Source organism: Dasypus novemcinctus, chromosome 5 (assembly GCF_030445035.2).
Source record: "Dasypus novemcinctus isolate mDasNov1 chromosome 5, mDasNov1.1.hap2, whole genome shotgun sequence".
Taxonomy (NCBI): domain Eukaryota; kingdom Metazoa; phylum Chordata; class Mammalia; order Cingulata; family Dasypodidae; genus Dasypus; species Dasypus novemcinctus.
Genome location: NC_080677.1, coordinates 59,618,463 through 59,630,536, shown reverse-complemented (window position 1 = coordinate 59,630,536; position 12,074 = coordinate 59,618,463).

Genomic DNA, 12,074 nt, shown 5'->3' with positions numbered 1-12,074 from the left:
CAGGGATCAGTGAATCTGAACTAGAACAATGTATGGATCCATTTTCTTCACCAATAAACTAGCTATTTTATTTTATTTCTGTACCATAACTTTTAATTAATGATCAGATTTTAAAAATACTCAGCTTATTTAGAGCTTTCTCCAGCGACATTTATAGAAACAATACATCTCTTTTTTTTCCACTTTAATCCATATTTTATTCCTCCATCCTGTGGACCGTGGAATGGTGATGTCTACTCCACCTCTAAATCGAGAGGGGACTTAGATCCCACATGGCTGATGGATGCGATTTTCCTGCTTGCTGTTGTAGATACTCTTGGTTCCCTGGTGTGGTGGTTGACCATCTACATCTCCCTGTTAGCTGACCTGGGTAAGTTCAACAAACCGGAGAGTAGGTGTTGCAACTCTGCTGAGGCTCAGAGCCCAGCTGGCACAAGAACAGTCCAGAGATTCAAGTCTCCTGAGTATACACCAACCCCAGCGCCAACCACAGGTACAATAAAAGTAATAGAAGAGGCATGTGTAGAAAGGTCACATCTGAGCCCAACTCTGTCACACTCAGGATCACAAATTCCAAAGTAGGGTCCACTGGCAGGGCACTGAACTCCTGAGCCATCTGCCATGGCCGTAGAGCATATGTGTCTCTGTAGTCCTCAGGAGCATTAGTACCTGGAATTGTAACAATACATCTCTTTGCATAGATGTTCAGGAATCAAATTTTCTTACTTTAGTAAATGTGATCAATCTTTATCTTAGACTTGGAATTGCCTTAATTTTGTTTTATTTGTGTTTGGTGTTTATAATGGCCACGGGAGCAAGTTTCTCAGCTCTCTAACTCCAGTGAGCTTAATTGACTAAGGGTCTTAGCTCCTGGACTTTGAAATCTGTCCCCACATTTGTACCATGGCCACACATCTCATGGGCTTCTCCTAGCCAATCACTAATCACAACAGGGATATTAAGGTAAACCCATTTCTGAGAGACCTTGATTCCTCTGGTGGCTGACTTTTGGGTCAGGGAATTTCTGATGGGTTTACTATACCTTTCATAGACTGAACAGTAGTCAACCCTACATTCTTTTCTCCTTCACCTGAGGCCAGACTTGCATCTCTCAGCCTTACCAGATTCTCTCTCATTTCCTCTCATAGGCTTTGTCCCTAATAAAATATTTGTACACTTTATCCTTTCTTTGCATCTGCTTCTTGGAGGACCTAAGCTAACGATTTTTTTTTTCCCCTGGAGAAAAGAGGAGGTAGAATGTTAACCTCAGAGTTCTATTATGGCATTCCCAAGGGAATAAGAAACATAATCTGTAAACTTAAACCAAAAAATATAAAATATGAAAGTGTTAATGCAACAAAAGGCAGTTGATATACAAGAATTAGAACTTCTCTCCTCACTGCCTCAAATCTGTGAGTTAAAATACCTCTTTCATACATGTTTGGGAACCTGCTGTACAGTATAAGGGATGGTTGAAAAATAAAGTTCCTTCTGTCAGTTTAAAGCTCTCCAGAAACATATACAAAACTTCCATAAATTGGGAACAAATAGGTATTGGAAATTATAGTTAAAAACAGGGAGGAGGGGGTGGAGTATATGGGAATTCCCTATATTTTCTATGTGACTTTTCTGTAACCAAAACGTTTTGGAAAATAAAGAGAAAAAAAAAAAAAAGACATTGGGGGAACATATAGAAGAAATTGTCAATATATATAAAAGATTTTATGGTGATGAAAGGCACAATGCAAAATTTTTTTAAAAATTTATTTTAAAATTATTTTATTTTACGTTACTATTATTATTTTTTGGCATTGCTTTGGGGGAGGTTTTGGATTGCAGAAGGAGTGCAGCTGTGGCAGGGGAGGATAGCTGGTGTGGGGTATTGGTGGTGGGAAGATGTGTGGAGAGGGGTGTACCTGAGGCATGCCTTTATGGAATATCAATGTGTTTATATGGACATGGGGTGACCCACACAATAATTGGTGGAATGTTGAATTCCCATCCTGGGGAGTCCTGCTACATTCTCTAATAGAGTGGCAAGAATTTCTAGAGTACATGGGCATTGCCTAGCAAAGGAAGACAGACCAATTCACCAGGCCCTTGATATTGTTGCTTGTACTTATGAACATTGTTCTTGTGAAATTGAAACTTAGTCTAGTAATATCTATTGCCTAAGAGTTACTTCCTGAAAGCCTCCTAGTTGTTCAAATATGGTGTCCCTCTAAGCCAAACACAGCATGTAAGCTTACTACTTTACCCTCGACATGGGACATGACTCCCAGGCATGAGCATCCCTGGCACCAAGGGATTATTGCCAAGCACTGACTAGTGAAGCATTTGGAAAAAGAATTAGACAAAAAGGGGGAAATATTAAATACAGATGAGTTTTTTATGGCTAAGAGATTTCAAAGTGAGTCAAGAATTCATTCCAGAGGTTACCCTTATGCATCTCTCAGGAGGATCTCACTGGTTGCCACAGTAAACAGTGCCTCAAGCAGGGGTGCTCCTGATGGATCTAGAGACATCTAGGTGCTATAAGCAGGGAAGACAACCCCAGGAAATTGGCACCCTTTGGTGGGTCTTTCCTTGGAATATATGATAATCTATGTCCCCAATGTATCAGTTAAACTCATTTATAATTTTCCTATACATGGTTCTTATGCCCCATTTATTTGAATCTATAATTAACACTATGCCCATGAAATATGTTTCCCACAGACTTATATCTTTTGGCTGTTTATATTCCAGTTGAGCCCTGAATCTCAGCAGAGTTGTATTCAACACCTACTCTCCATTTCTTCAGAATCACCCAGGACAACTAACAAAAGGATGATGATGGACAATGTCCATCCTGCAAAATAGGGAGTATCTACAACTGAAGCAAGACAGTTCCACACATCTGCCCCATGGTAGCTCAGCCCCCTCTCAATCAGAATCAGAGTGGACATTACCATCCCCAAATCCTCAAGATTGAGGAACAAACATAAGGGGGTGATGCAACTATGGACTAACATAGACATTATTATTATAGTAATTGAAGAACTTGTAACACTAATATAAAGACAGTGGACCCCAGAGTTTCTGAGGGGAGGGAGAGGGAAGAATAGGTGTAACATGGGGAATTTCGGGGAAATTGCAATTGTTCTGCATGATATCACAGTGATGGATACAAGCCATTATACAATTTGTGAAAGCCTATAAAATTGTGCAGTGCAAACCATAATGTAAATTAGAGACCATGCTTAGTAGCAATGCTTCAAAAGGTGTTCATCAATTGTAACAAATGTACCACACTAATGAAAGATGTTATTAATGGGGGATAGCGTGGGAGTGGGAGAGGGAGGGGTATATGGAAATCCCCTATATATATATATTTTTAAAGATTTACTTATTTATTTCTCTCCCCATCCTGCCATCCCCCGCATTGTCTGCTTTCTTTGTCCATTTGCTGTGTGTTCTTCTGTGTCTCATCAGGCGGCACTGGAGATCTGTCTCTTTTTGCTGCGTCATCTTGTTGTGCTAGTTCTCCGTGTGTGTGGCACCACTCCTGGGCAGGCTGCGATTTCACACGGGGTGGCTCTTCTTTGCGCAGGGGCCACTCCTTGCGTGGGGGGCACCCTTACATGGGGGCATCCTTGCATGGGCCAGCACTCCTTGCATGTAGCAGCACTACGTGTGGGCCAGCTCACCACATGAGCCAGGAGGCCCTGGGCATCAAACACTTGGACCTCCTATATGGTAGGCAGATGCTCTTATCTGTTGAGCTACATCTGCTTTCCCCCCCTCCACTATATTTTTGATGTAACATTTATGTGATCTCTAGCTCCTTTAAAAATAAATTTTAAAAAAGAATTGAATCAGTTCCCAAACATGTATCTATTAAGTAGTTCTATTTTTAAGGCCCTTCCATTGCTTTCTTAGAAAGCAAGAAGAGTATTAAAATGGGTCAAGACAAGGACTAGGTTAAGATGTTACCACTTCCCTTTTTTTAAGATCATGTGTCAATGTCATAAACAGATTAGTGTTGGGGTTGTTTTAGGAATTAAGGATCTCAGAGCAATGGTGCTGGGTATCTTCTGTTTGCCCATTGAATTTCTTTCTTTTCTTCTGTACTCTGCTGACTTGAATGAATTATATTAGTGAACTCTCTTTCCCTCTGATTTGGGGGCACAGGCAGGGGATTTGAGGGAGGAAGGAGAGTGACATAGAGGTTTTTATTCCCCTGGGCTCTCTTACTGTAGGGCACCTCAGGCTGGCTACATTCCTCTACTGAAGATCATAGCTCCTTTTAGGCAGTCTTTTTTTTTTTTCTTTTTTTAAAGATTTATTTATTTATTTAATTCCCCCCCCTCCCCGGGTTGTCTGTTCTCTGTGTCTGTTTGCTGCGTCTTGTTTCTTTGTCCGCTTCTGTTGTCGTCAGCGGCACGGGAAGTGTGGGCGGTGCCACTCCTGGGCAGGCTGCACTTTCTTTCGCGCTGGGCGGCTCTCCTTATGGGGCGCACTCCTTGCGCGTGGGGCTCCCCTATGCGGGGGACACCCCTGCGTGGCAGGGCACTCTTTGCGCACATCAGCACTGTGCATGGGCCAGCTCCACACCGGTCAAGGAGGCCCGGGGTTTGAACCGCGGACCTCCCATGTGGTAGACGGACGCCCTAACCACTGGGCCAAGTCCGTTTCCCTAGGCAGTCTTTTCCATATAGAGTTCTCTCCTCTCACCCTCACTTCTCTCTCTGACAATGTTCTGTTAATAGCTCTCTTCCCTTCTGTCTTCAAGCTTAAGACATCAGGGGCTCCCTGATGTTACTAGCAAGCCCAGGCTACTGCATTATTCCTTGAGGTTTCCCTCAGCCTACCTAAACTTAATAAAAAAATAGTTCCTTTATTAAATTCTTCTCAAATTACCAATTTTGAATGTGCCATCTGTTTCCTGCCCAGACTTTTACTTGTAGATCATCATTTTAAGGGAATTGCTAAAATGTGGATTTAAATCTGTACTTACTGCAACTAGGAAGAGATGATGAAAGCATCTTACTAAAGGGTATACTTCTGGATTTCTAAGAGAACAATTTCCTCCTTCCACTAATAAAAGGTATTGCACTTTTTTAACCTACTTAGAATGTTTTCAGTGGTGATGTAGCATTTTGAGGTTACAAAGGCAAGCATAGAATTTGAAACTTGGCTACAGTATTATGATTATGGGGCAGTCATATGTTTTAGTTTTTAAAATTCAGAAAAGAATGGAGAAAAATAGTCCAATTATTTTAATTGGAGGTGGGCTTCTTGGCATTAGTGCAAGTGAAATCTTTTCTAGCACTTTCCAAGTTGTGCACTAGGGACATCTTTGGAGGATCAAGGGACGTAGTAAGTGAGGGAATGAAAGACATTGGGTCTTTTTTAAAAAATGGTCTTCCCTTTAGTATTACTTTCTGATTTTTTTTTCTAATCCATTGTGAAGAGCCAAAACCAGAACAGCCAAAACCAGAATACTATAGTTTCCAAAGCTCATTTGTTTAGACATTATTTGTTTTGGGAGTATTGATAAACATTTTTCCTTTTGAATACTGACTTGAGAAACTCTGTTGTATCACAATGACCTAGTGAGTGGTTTTTAAGAGGACAGCTACCATAATAGCCCTCACTTTCCACAAGTCAGGACCAATGTGGGGAATCTGCCAGTTGCTGAATATATCTATTTCAATTACATATTCCAAAACTGGGGGAATAACCACAGAATAGGTCTGGGGATCCACTGGACCCACTTTGAGAAGGACCTGAGCTAAAACTCCATCAATCACCTGACCTCCATAAGCCCCTACTACAGTGATGTTTTGGGTCTCCTGGAATGAATGTCATTTCTGAGCCAGTGTCTAATAATCCCTGAAATGTCTGGTCAATACCTTTTCCCCTTTGCACAGTTACCCTGGTAAAAGGCCATAGGTCTCTTTGGGGTAGGCTGGGAGGACAATTAACAGTACAAATTTTGGCAGTGGAACAGGGTCCTTCCCCACGGGGACCTGGCCTTCCCTTCATTCAAGGGGTTCTGAGTCTGTAAACTGTCTCAAGTATGGGAATTGATTAAGGGTCTGTACACTCTTCTTCTGTAATTCAAGTTAGGCTTTTGTTCACTTGACATAGAACTCTTCTGCTTATACAGATCTAGTAGAAATTTAGTAGAGTGCCCATTATTTTACTTTTAGGTATCCCATGATCTATTACTCAATGCCATATGTCTCTTTGACTCAGATTTTTTTGTTTGTAGCTCTGAATGTGCTTTTCATTGTGGTAGCCATGCTCACCTTCTCTTTGATGATTAAGTGCTACCACTTGTTCTCTGCTGTCCTGGAATTAATTTATTTCCAGAGTGTTTAATGATCCAAATTCAGCGATAGCATTTCCTACAGTAATATCTGACCTGCAGAATAGAGCAACCACAGAGCTCTTCAGGGCAGATGGAGTTAGTCTCACAAATTCATTCCTCACAGAACTGGTGAAAGGTGTGTCACATGGACATTCTTGGGGTGGTTGGGCAGGTCTCAGAAGGTAAATTCATTTGAAAATTCCAGTCTTTCTAAGATTGGAACCCCTTATCTACAGTATACCAGGGAAATTCTGGCATCTCTACCTCAGGCAATGTCGGCCATCTTTTGGTCCATATTTCAGGCAGCCACCCAAACAGAGTCCTTTCTTTCATTTTTAAAAAAGATTTATTTTATTTATTTATTCCCCCACCTCCCTGCTGCTTGCACTCACTGTCTACTCTCTGTGTTCATTTGCTGTGCTTTCTTCTGTGTCTGCTGGTCTTCTCTTCTCATCTTCTCTTTAGGAGGCACAGGGACCTGATCCTGCGATCTTCAATTGTGGGAGAGAGGCTTTGAGTCACTTGAACCACTTCAGCTCCCTGGTTTGTTGTGTCTCTCATGGTCTTTCCTTTGTGTCTCTTTTCTGTTGCTTCATCTTGTTGTGTCAGCTATCTGCATGGGCCAGATTTCTCTGCAGGCTAGCTCACTGTGCAGGCCCGCTCACCTTCACCAGGAGACCCTGGGAATTGAACTCAGGACCTCCTATATGGTAGATGGGACCCCAATCACTTGAGCCACGTCTTCTTCCCCAGAGCCTTTTCTAACCCCTCGAACTATAGCATTGAATCCCAAATCTCTGCTTGGTAGGCCCACATCAATAAATTCAGCCTGATCCAACTTTATATTCTTTCCACCATTATCCCATACCCCTAATATCCATTCCCATAAATATTCTCTTGATTTCTATTTATATAAACTAGAAAACTCATGCAGCTATTTTGGATTATAGCATACTTCTTCGTGGGTCACACTTTGTACTTTACCTTTGGGGACTTGTTGTAACTTTAGTCTAGTTATAGGTGCGGAAGAAAGAGGGGTGGTAGTGGCTGATAAGGAGAAGCATTTGACATGTATTGTGAGCCAATTACCTCAGGCCATTCTGTTGCAGTTTCATCGGGTGAGAGAGGATTAATGTCTTCAGGTGTCAATAGGATGGTAGACTCCTTGGGGCAGGAAGGAGGTTGGGTGGCTCCTCAGGGCAGACCATTACAGGTTTATCTGGCAAAGTCTCAGCAGAATTTAGAGTTTCGATGTCCCCATTGCCATTATCATCAGCCCATATGTTTCCATCCCAATCGTCAGGATTCCACTCCTTACCAATTAATGCCCTTACTTTAACAGCAGACACCTTGCATGGTTGAGATTTTAGTTTCCTTTGGAACTCTGTTACTTGCACAATGAGACTCTGAATCTGGTTTCAGAGATCTTAAATTTGTGGCCGCCTGAAACAAGATTTTCTTTCAGAGCACCTATGGAAACTTTCACATCATTCATGTGGCACTTAAGCTGCAAATTTGAAGCCTTCAGCTCATCCCTTTCTTCTGTAACTGTATCTACCATATTTAGGAACAGCAAGCCAAATGTACCATTTAACTCCACAAAACTCTGTTAAGGTGTTATAAACATTCTCACCCAGATCCTCGCCTCTTGTCAGCATGGAAGTAGTTGTATCTGGTGGTGATATTTTGTGTATCTCTATTGCCAACTCACACCAGGGACTGTCAGTGGCCTCTTGATTATTGAAGAGTCATTAGTGCCCTTGAATCTAATCAGAATAGCGAGCCAATTGCAAAAATTCCAGAACCAATTCAGAAATTCCACTTTTAAGATTCGTTATCTCAAGAACCATTCCTGGTACCTAGCTGTATTAGTTAGGGTTCTCTAGGGAGAAAGAACTGACAGGAGATATCTGTAAATAATATGAGATTTTATAAAATGGTCTCACATGACCATGGGGGTTCACATTCCAAATTCTGTAGGACAGGCTGAAAACCAGGGACTCCTACGAAGGTCCTCGTTAGATTCTCCAGGAGACGCTGTCTATCTGTGATAGAGGTGGGAATTCTCTCTCTGAAGGCTGAAATCACTTCTCCTTTTAAGGCCACACCACATCAATATTTAAATCTTACCTTTCAGATTTCTGTTTTTCAAGACCAAATTCTATGAACCTGAAGAAAATACAAAGCTAAATAGGTAAAGAAAATCACGGTAGATCAGACTTTTTAATTTGCAAAAGAAAAAAAAGTCCCACACATTTACTACTCTGTTAGTACTTGGGACAGTAGGTCTGGACTATAATGCAAACAGAGGGCTTATGTATAAATGGATGTTAAGTTTTAACTATGGCCCCAAAATAATAGATATCAGGTACCAAAATGAGGTGATATACTTACAGCAGATTTTCATAGTAGGTGTCCAAGAATCAGTTAAACACACTATAAATGAGATTGTGACTGAAATGGGTAATCTGTGGACATATATGTCAATTGAAAGGAAACTAGAGAATAATCTAGGGTATGTGTAGCAGCAATTATGGTCGTATTTGAAGATTGTCACTAATAGCAAAAATATAACAATGTTCTACTTTTACAAAGTGTTAAGAATATGATGGTATTTGGGAAACTTACAACTAATGTAACCTATGGATGATAAACTATAATATTATAATATTTTTCCAGCAATGGCAAAGAAGAAATATCAATTCTATGAGACAACTAAAGAGGTATATGGAGGTATGAAAGTTTTCTTTGTGGAGCAATGAAAATGTTCTAAAAAAAATTTTTTTTTAAAGATTTATTTATTTATTTATTTATTTTTTTATAGTGTTAATCTTTTTTTTTTTATTGACTTTGTAATAATATTACATTAAAAATATATATGTGAGGTCCCATTCAACCCCACCCCCCCACCCCTCCTCTCCCCCCCCCCAACAACACTCGTTCCCATCATCATGACACATCCATTGGATTTGGTAAGTACATCTTTGGGCACCTCTGCACCTCATAGACAATGGTTCACATCATGGCCCATACTCTCCTCCATTCCATCCAGTGGGCCCTGTGAGGATTTACAATGTCCGGTGATTACCTCTGAAGCACCATCCAGGGCAGCTCCATGTCCCAAAGACGCCTCCACCTCTCATCTCTTCCTGCCTTTCCCCATACCCATCGTCCACCATGTCCACTTTTCCCAATCCAATGCCACCTCTTCTATGTGGACATTGGATTGGTTGTGTCCATTGCACCTCTATGTCAAGAGGAGGCTCAGATTCCACATGGATGCTGGATGCAATCCTCCCATTTTCAGTTGTAATCACTCTAGGCTCCATGGTGTGGTGGTTGTCCTTCTTCAACTCCATCTTAGCTGAGTGTGGTAAGTCCAATAGATCAGATTGTAGGTGCTGGAGTCTGTTGAGGCTCAGGACCTGGCTATCACATTGTCAGTCCAGAGATTCAAATCCCCTAAATATATCTTAAACCCCAACATTAACTGCACCTCCAGCGCATTAGCATGAAAGTCTTATGAAGGGAGATCCCATCTGAGTTCAGATTCATCACACATAAACACCATTTCCAAAGAGGGGCCATCTGCCCTGGTAGTTAACCCCATCGGCCATGACCATAACTCCCATGGGTCTCTTTAGCCCTCAAAGGAACCAATATCTGGGGGTTGTATCTCCTTTATCTGTCTCTCTGACTCTGCTCAGTTGTGCATGAGGGCAATCCTTCTGCCAGCCTCCAGACTCTTTTTTAGAAACTCGTAGCCATATAAACTCATTTCTCCTTTTCATTTCCCCCTTACTTTAGGTCAAACAGCATTTTAAAGTCATGGTATTTTATGTAGACATGGATATTCTGCTGATCCGCATTGAACCTTCCATATAAGGTCATTTTCCAGTTGCATCATCAGTTGGTAGTTGATAGTGGTTCCTCGTTGCCAGGGAGGCTCATCCCCGGGTGTCATGTCCCACGCTGGGGGGAAGGCATTGCATTTACATGCTGAGTTTGGCTTCGAGACTGGCCACATTTGAGTAACATGAAGGCTGACAGGAGGAAATTCCCAGGCACAATGTTGCTCTAGGCTTTGTTCTTATTTTAGGTTTATCAGCTCACAAGCATAGTCATTAGCATCAGGGGCTCACTGTTGAACCCTCACTCCCTCCCGGTCCCCGCCACTGTACCTGGGAGACTGTTGCTGCTCCCCTAGGGACCACGACAGAGCACCACTGGCCAGGAACCCAGTACCCCCCCTGCTGTGGTTTTTAATTGTTGCCACTATGAGTATATCCAAACATTACCATGTACCCTGGACATATGTTCTGTACAGCTCCCTGTCAGCCATATATCACCTGTCATTGGTATCCCATACCAGTATCCCTCCATTGCCATTGTTGAAACACTCTGTGATCCAGAACTCCCCGAAATTTGAAGCCCAATATAATGTCATGGTCCCTTACTAGGGAATGGCATATAGCGATGGGTTTAAAGGATAGATAAAGAACTTGGATAAAGTTAGATAAAGAACTTAGATAAAGAATGTTGACTTGAAAAAATTCCACATCCTATCTTTTTCTTTTTAAAGATTTATTTATTTATCTCCTCTTCCCCCCCGACGCTGGTTGTCTGTTCTCTGTGTCTATTTGCTGTGTATTCTTTGTCTGCTTCTGTTGTTGTCAGTGGCACAGGAATCTGTGTTTCTTTTTGTTGCGTCATCTTGTTGAGTCATTTCTCTGTGTGTGTGGTGCCATTCCTGGGCAGGCTGTACTTTCTTTCGTGCTGGACGGCTCTACTTACGGGGCGCATTCCTTGTGTGTGGGGCTCCCCTACGTGGGGGACACCCTTGTATGGCATGGCACTCCTTGCGCGCATCAGCACTGCGCATGGGCCAGCTCCACATGGGTCAAGGAGGCCCGTGAACCGCAGACCTCCCATGTGGTAGATGGATGCCCTAACCACTGGGCCAAGTCTGCTGCCAAAATGTTCTAAAATTGACTAAGGTGATGACAGCACAACTCTGTGGTAAAAATGAGAGTCACTGAGTGTACACTTTGAATGGATTGTACAAGGCATGGGGCTGTATAAAACAGGGAATCCAGTGGTGGAAGACGGACTGTAGTTACGACAAATATGACAACATTCTCTCTTGTACTATAACAAATGTATAATACTAATACAGTGTATTAATAATTGGATGGGTTGGGGGAAAAGACACCAAATGTAAGATATCAAATGTAAGCTTTGGGCTATAGCTAGTAGTAATATTTTGATGATGCTCTTTCACAGTTTATAACAAACGTTTCATAATGCAAGATGTTGGTGATGGGGTGATATGTGGGAGCCTTTTGTGATGATATGCGTGTTTGTTTTGTAAGTTCACAACTTTTACTATCCACTTATTATTTATGCATGTTCATGTATGAATGTTACATGTCAATAAAATTTTATTTAAAAAAAAGAACCAGATAGACAAATGACCTACGATAAAGACGTAAAAAGGTTGACAGTTTAGAGCAGGGATCAACAAATTCTTTCTGCAAAAAGCCAGAGTTAAGTATTTTAGGTTTTGCAGACCATATGCCCTCAGTTTTGGTTGTTTGTTAGTTTTGGTGGCAAAAAGCTGCTATAGCTAATACTTAAATAAATAGTTATGGTTGAGTTGCAATAAAATGTCATAATAGCAGGAAGTAGGCTAGATTTGGCCCACAGGCTCCATTGT